The sequence below is a fragment of the Battus philenor genome, unplaced genomic scaffold (genome assembly GCF_028537555.1).
Source record: "Battus philenor isolate CCGP_79_NKW_IND1 unplaced genomic scaffold, ilBatPhil1.0.hap1 SCAF_10, whole genome shotgun sequence".
In the NCBI taxonomy this organism is placed as follows: Eukaryota; Metazoa; Arthropoda; class Insecta; order Lepidoptera; family Papilionidae; genus Battus; species Battus philenor.
The window spans coordinates 3,252,908-3,260,641 of NW_027181662.1; positions in this window are offsets into that span (position 1 = coordinate 3,252,908).

A 7,734-nucleotide genomic window follows, 5' to 3' on the forward strand; every position below is an offset into this window, starting at 1 on the left:
GTACATTAATGTATTGTATTTATTTCAAATAGAATGGAGAGTGCTATGCTTAAAGATTGAAGAAATGAGGAGATCCCCTAAAGCACCAGTCACCTTCTTAACTGGAATAAGTCAAATTGTTCGTCTGAAATGGCAGTGTGAAAGGTTCTCGAGTGGCGGCCTCGAGCCGGTAGACGCGGAATGGATAGGCCCCTACTGGACCAACGACATAATCAAGGCCGGGGAAAGTCGCTGAACAGGGGACTATCGGTAGACAAATAAATAAATTAATCTGATTTTTTTATATTCCACCCTAAAAATCTCTGCCATCGACGGCAAGGACCAAGAATTGAAGGGCAAGGGACCAAGGATCAATCGAAAAACACAATAAAATAGATCAATAATTTTTATTCGATCATAAAGTACATAAACCTATAACTAACCACTTAAAATTAATTTTCTGTCCCGCTTGAATGCTACAGATGGCGCAAAAGTAATGTCATAATAAGATAGATATATAGAGAAAAAGTTTTCAAGATGCCATTAAGTACGTATATGTACACACACATATATACATATACTTTTATATATATATCCATATCATAAATTTCATGGCACAGTGAAATTTGGTGCCATTTATAGAAATCAAGGCGCTTATACTATTACACTTAAATTATTATGACTTTAACTTTGCCCCATCATCAAATGTTATGATAACTTGACGAAATTAACATAGTCGGACCTTAAATTATTTAACTTAGTCTTACCAAAATTATGTCGATGGCCAATAATAATTCCTTAGGGAGACATTTGTTTTTTTTTTTTTAAATATCCAGAGTAATAAACAATATTTTACTTTTAATCACGACGGTATAGTATGAAATTAGACTAGTTATTCCGATCTATGATACTCGATATTTTTTTATTTTATTACGTTCTGATAAGTCCTTTTTCGGTTTTGAATCAAGTCAAATGTTAACTAAGAACAGGTTTTTTGATTGTCTTTTTCGTTTATGTACAGGTTTTATTAATTCTACTTTGTATCACTAGGGTTTTTTGTTTACTATATGTTGTTCTCACTTTTACTGAGCGCTGACAGTTGGGAGTGGGGTTGTTGCTATTTGATAAGGATCTTTCTTTTTCCAGCTGTGAGTTAAGACAGCGTTTTATTAATGTTAAAAATATATATGTAAAAATGTAATATGACTTTTACTAAATTAAATATTCAATACAATATTATTTTATTTAAAGTCGCTGACTAAGCGCTTTAGACTGTTAAATGCCTTGGTTTAAGACAATGTACCTTGCTAGCTCATCAAAAGATTTTGCTGGAATTTTTTTCTGTATAAGAGGTTAAATGTGTTTACTTTTGTTTTTTTATAGGCGTAAACGTCCCTTAACGAAGATTTTTAAAAACGAAGACAAGATAGGTTAGCAACATATGTAGCGTTTAATATTTATATATATAGATTTTTGTTGGAAATAATTACTATTTCTCTCACTTGTAATAGCGGGGTCAGCTTGTTAGACACCCCGCACGTCCGCACCAGCCGTTATCTGATTGCACGACTCTTTCGGTTAAGATCAAGGCGAACAAAAACGTGTGAATTTTTTCATTTAAAAAATTACGTGATGGACTTCAATAGACCGTTTCTCTAGTAAACATAAAAAGCATTAAGTTAGGTAAAAATCTGTTAGATACGTACATGAAGTTTTTTCTATGTTATAAAGATTATACTATGATCTTATTTATGTAGTAGGCAGTGAAGTTTTTGAATTAATACGCGAAATGTTATGTAACATCCTATCATCGTTGAAGAAATGAGTTGCTATTGATATTATAATATGTACATAAAGCGTTGTTAAATTTCATTAAAAACATCAACCGTCGAGTTTCTGGCCTGTTCTTTGTTGTAATTCAGCATTCCATGCCGTTGATATCTTACTACGAACTGATTACACCGACCTTTTATTAATGTTTAAAATAATTGACTATTAAAAACTGCGTGTAAATGCCTACATAAATTGAAACTTGTGATCTTAAGGCCGCGGTTTGGATTTCCAGGATACAATTTTACATATTTCATAGTTTATGCATTAATTATATAGGATTATTACTGCTAACAAACAAGTTTTCTAAGGATAGGCAGCAGCGTTTTATATACCATAATACCACACAGCACTCCTGCATCGATATTTTTGGGAGAGGTCTATTATACCTTGCAAGGGCTGAATCGATGAAATAATCGATGAGATAGCTTGAATATGATTGAAGGCAGATTTACGAATGGTAAATTATTGTATATTGCAAAGTGTTAAAATTTAAAGTCGTGTGTGTGCGTTACAGACAGATTTTAGAGGGTGTTTGATTGTTAATAAGGTTGTAAATGACACTACATAATATTTCTTTAAATGTTCTCTTTTTAAAATTTACACAACGTGTTCAAGAGATATTTAATAGAAAACTAAAATACATTATATATAGTATTAAATGGATTAGTACACTATTAATGACTGCAAAAGTTAATTTTGATACTTTTACTATTAACATATGTTATTATAAATTAAATACATTATTAATTTGAATTTAAATTGAAGTAACAATTCTGTTATGTATTTTGGAGATTTACATTATGGGATTAGTTATTGATTAGGAGGCGAAATTTTTTGACCGTATTTCGACTGATTTAAAACAATGAATCTATCATTAACATAAGGAAAATATATAGGTCATCGACAATTTTTTTTACACATACAGGGTAATTGGAAATAGGCATAAGAGTTTTAAAGGTGGAACATATATTTAGATATATTCAGACGTTTAAAACTTTCAATAACTACTTCCAATCACCCTGTATAATATATAAAAGACATACTGCCTATTTTTACATGTCTCGACAACGGATTGAACACTAGTGAGAAAGATTCTAATGGAGAAAAAAAATTGAAAAAAGAACATTTTTATATTAAAAAAAATATAAACAAGTATATCAGAACACTTATTATTATTTGAAATGCTTTCGATGGCAATGAAAACAAAAAAGAAAGGCGTGTTAGTACGTAATGAACATGTAACAAAAAACTTCCTTGTTATTGCACGAACAATATTCTTAAGGAGAGAGAAAAGGGAAAATCGCGAGAAAAATAGTAAAAACGAAATTTATATTTCCATTCAAGCTACAGACTTAATTAAATCAATTATTTCTAGCTGTCCAACTTTTGACGTCAATCAAAACTAAAAGTATAAACGCGTGTGAGGATGCAATCAAATATACTAGTGTAGAAGTGATCGGAATCGCAAAAATATTTTATAACGAGGATATTATAATTATTAGGATAAATCGCCTTCGTCGTTTTGGCCCATAGACGTTAACTGCATGGCACACGCTTCTCCCAAAGATTTCTATGGGGGATATAACATAATCACCAGGCAGGCGGGTTGGCGATCGCAGTATGTGGTGTTTTGGTACGCAGAAGACGCTTCTACTCATCCTCTGGAAACCTGATTATGACCAGTAGTATTCTTATATAATTAATGCACAAAGCGTGAATTATTTAAGACCGTGTTCAGGGAATCGAATCTGCGACCTACGATTGTAAGTCAGTCTTCACCGATGGGCGACCACTGCTCAATGATTAGGACAAATACATCGATAGATAAAAAAATAATGATTGCATTAAAATACCTATATTTTTTTAATATTACTTTGCGACTGGCTAGTTAAATATTAATAAGGAAATAATGGATGTAGCCCATCGGATTGGTAAAATTAAAGTAGCAGCGGGCAACATACCACATACCGCGAAGAACAGGACTGTTACGGGTTTAAGGTTTTGGAGTGGAGACCATAGACTGACAGCGCAGGAAGTCCTTCCACAAAGTGGACAGACGACCTTGTTAAGGTTATTGGTAGAAGTTGGATGTAGGCAGCTTGTAACTGTACTCTATTGTAAATATATGGGGGAGGTCTATGTTCAGCTGCGGAAGTTCTATGGCTGAAATAAAAAACTATTCAAAGTCAAAAAATCCAATCATTATATGCCTAAAATGATATATCACACAACTCTATAAAGTTGTATACATATCCAATTTATATGTGAATATTTTTTTTTTAATTTAACCAGATTCATATGCTGTATTATAATACATTCGAGGCAATTTGGATTTAATGAATTCGAGCAAACTAATGCGTTAAACTAATTGACGTTTAAGTAAACGATTACTTCAGATCAGCATCTCAATCCGCAATCACTGTATAATGTGAGAGTGAAATTAAAATCTACAATTCAATGAGTTTCTGTTCTACTATAGATGATAATTAACATGACAATTATTCAAGAGCCATACTTATTTGCGACTTTCACACGAACTTGATGTTATCAAGTGAACATAGCTTATGTATAGTCTTTATATGTCTTCTAGGTTAAAAGGCAATTTGCTTTATGAACTACACAAGCGACGTGTCTTTTTATCTTTTGTGAAAATATGAAGGTGTACGTGATTTTATACAAACACTGGTTGGACATGCTGACGATTGGATTTTGTATTATTCAAGTTAATTTTCGTATAGCTTAGTAAATACAACTTAGAGAAAGAGACAACTCGCCAAAACCTACTAGGATGGGCAGCGTTCAAAACCTCCGAACCCTCTTTTCGTCAAAATACCGCAATATTTAAAGAAGAAGGTTTTTGACAAATGTGTGTTGGTAGTGATGCCATATGGATTTGAGACGTGGTCACTTACGACAGGCCTTGTAAGAAGGCTCAAGGTTCAGTTTTGCTGCGAATCAGAAATGAGGAGATCAGCAAAAGAACAAAAACAAGTAACGTAGCCCGAAGAATTGTTCATCTGAAGTGGCAGTTGGTGGGTTACATCGCTCCTGGGACTGATGAGCATTTGGGCCGAAAGGTTCTCGAGTGGTGTCCACGAGGCAGTAGACGCGGCATGGTTAGTCGAGGACATGGTTAAGGATATAGGAAGTCGCTGGATGCGATCAACGCAAGACCGCTAATCGTGGCAATCTTTTAGAGAGGCCTTTGCCTTGCAGTGGGCGTCCATCGGCTGAACAAGAAAGAAATAAGATGTAAAGAGATGTAACTTCTAAGCATTCTAAAGTTTCATCATACGGGTGCAAGATATATCGCGTTGTAGGGAGATGCATCGGGTACAGTACTCGAAGCTGACCTCCCTGACTACGCATGCTTGGAGAGACCTCCTCGCGGTTGGTGTTAATTTTTTTTGATCAGATTCCTGTTTGCTTAATGCTGCTTCAAAATCTTTTTCTATAAATTAGTCTATATGAGTAATTGTAGGTTCAACATCCTTCAGCATGTTATAGAGAGATTAAGTTGGTAAATTTCCCAATTTTATCTCCATTACATAAAAAATCGCTATGATTTTTTTTCTATTTAATTAAGATTTGATTTTAAAAAGAGTATATAAAAGTAAACAGAGCCTGTATATTATTGCAAGTCAGATAGTGTGTTAATTTAAAAGTGATTCTTTTATTTATTTCAACTTAAAATAGAGTAAAATAGTAAATATAATAAGCAATATTGTGTATATAATGTATTTTTGGAACACTAATAAATTCAATTTAAAACACACACAGTTGAAATCAATTATTACATAGGTTTAAATATCATTTCATGTTGTCAATCGAAATCTTTACATAAAATTTATAACATAATGTACCGATTCCATAAAATTCACTCGACGATTTTCCATGAAAAATAAATGTATAATTTCAGATAGACATTATCAGTATTCACGCGTGCATTATGATAATTAGCATTAATCAATTAGCGTGTACGTTGGAGCATACAGAATGGATATGGTTGCACAAAAACATGACATGGCTTTGCAAATATTTTACGATAGCAATCGAAACATTTAATTGACCGTTAAAAATGTGGGAACGAAATTGACAACATCTCAATAACGCAATATGTCATTATTGATTTGTAAATTGTAATTTATTGGTTTTGTTTAGATGTTTAAACAAAAGACTCCTCAATACTTAACAAATCCTCTGTGTCTGCGTATACTTATATATAATAATGTTCCACGAGATATCTTAGATCTCCCTTTTCATAATTTTATATTTAAACTACAAGTATGATTTTAAATAAATCTTATTATAGCATACGAGAGGAGACTGTACAGGTGATATGGATAGGTGTTTATGCCAATATTTAACAGGAGAAGATTTTTTATTAATTCCGATTTTACACAATGTAATACTTTAGAAATTATGACAGAATATTGGCATTGTATTATTATAGTACTCGATTTTTATTTTTACTTCCTAACAAGTTTTTTTTAATAATATTCTACCTCTTTATTTGATAGTTTATATGAACAAAGAAGTATTCGTTTTACTGTTTTTCTTATAATTTATTTTTTATGGTTAGTATTTCGTCTTGAAAAAGTTAAAAGTTCTTCATGGGTCTGAGTGTAGGTGTATATAATAAAGTTCCACCAGATATCTTAGATCTCCCGTTTCTTAAATTTAAATTAAATGTGTAATATTTAATAAATCGAATTATAATATACAAGAGGAGATTACACAGGTGATATGGATAGGTGTTTAGGCCAATATTTAACAAAGAGACGAAATTTTTTTTGAATTTTTTATATCATATACAAATTACATATTTTATACAATGTAATACTTTAGAAATAATGCCATAATGTTGTCACTGTATACTTATGTCCATTTTTTGTTTTTATATTACATCCTAAAAGGTCTTTTTTATTTTGATTGATATTCTATATTTGACAGCGATAATTTTATTTATATTCGATTGTTTGTATGGACAAAGAAGTGTTGGTTTTACTGTTACATAATTTATTTTTTATTATTAGTCTTTCGTCTTGAAAAAGTTAACAAATCCTTTATAGATCTGGGTATACGTATATATAATAAAGTCCCAGAACATATCTGAAAGCTTCCGTTTCTTAATTTCAAATCTAATATGAAAAATATCAGAGGAATCGGAAAGTATTGTCGCTTTGTAAAGTTAAATTTACGCGACTATATTTTTAGCAAGTTTTTATATCTAATTAACAATATATTCACCTTCGTTATCAACAACCTTTTGTCATCTAGTATACAAATTTTCAATGCCCAAGCGGTAAAAATCGATTGTTTTTTTTTTTTAAATTTGTCGACAAAAACGACATAACTTTTTAGCCCCCCTAATATATTATTAAATCTTAATATAGCATTTATAAGGTTTTACTTTATCAAAATGTATGAGACTTAGTTTTTTGACTCATTTACATGGTTAATAATATAATGTACACATCAATTATTATTAAATTCCATTTGAAAAGAGAAATTGTTAAGTTTATGGCCCACTATTCTCAGCAAATCAGCATTTTGAGTCGGTGTTAGCTTAGTACTTACATGTTAAAATAATTGCCATTAAACCGATGCATGTAAATGTTTACATGAATAAAGATATTCATGTGTAAAATTAGGTAATTTAGTTTAGTTAAACCGAAAAAACCAAGACATTTCACTGGTTTTATATTTCATGATAAGCTATGAAGGTTGTAAATTCATTTCTCAAAATCTGGCATAATTATATTATATAATACCAAGTAAAAAGGTTACAATATATTGATATAAGTAGGTTATGCTTCGTATATGTAATTTCATTACTGGATGTATGTTTAATCTTGTACATTAAAACGGGAATTTCAGGATCTTAAAAATAGTCGCCGTTGTCATTATAGTCCTAGATGC